The sequence below is a fragment of the Arachis duranensis genome, chromosome 4, assembly GCF_000817695.3.
Source record: "Arachis duranensis cultivar V14167 chromosome 4, aradu.V14167.gnm2.J7QH, whole genome shotgun sequence".
NCBI classification, from domain to species: domain Eukaryota; kingdom Viridiplantae; phylum Streptophyta; class Magnoliopsida; order Fabales; family Fabaceae; genus Arachis; species Arachis duranensis.
The window spans coordinates 37,424,765-37,425,249 of NC_029775.3; positions in this window are offsets into that span (position 1 = coordinate 37,424,765).

Below are 485 nucleotides of genomic sequence, written 5' to 3' on the forward strand. Positions count from 1 at the left end.
TCATTAATTCTTCCTAGGATCATTGATGCCCAGCATCTCTTTGGATCACTAAGTGCTTTGTATCTGAGTTGCTCTTTATTGTGGATTTTTAATTGGCCATCCCAAATCAGTTGATCTAAGTGACCGGGTTTCAAAATACCCCTTAGAATTTACTCATCCAAGCAGATCTCAGTACAAGAACACCACAGACATTTGTCCTAAGGTTCAAGCCATTGGTGTCCAACCTTTATTCTTTATTTTTCTTGCCACTTTGGCTTTTTCTTTCTTCCTTTTCTTTCTGTTTTTGTTACCAAGGGTATTTCATTCTTGATATGAGTTTTCATAACAGCAAGCTAACTCACAATTGGATGAAAATGATATTATGCAACATTTATTTCATGAGTTATGCATTTAATCAAACACATATGCCACCACCAACTTCCATTCACACTCATGCAACATTGGATATTTTACTTCTCAATTCAAACCAAACTCTTTTATTCAAG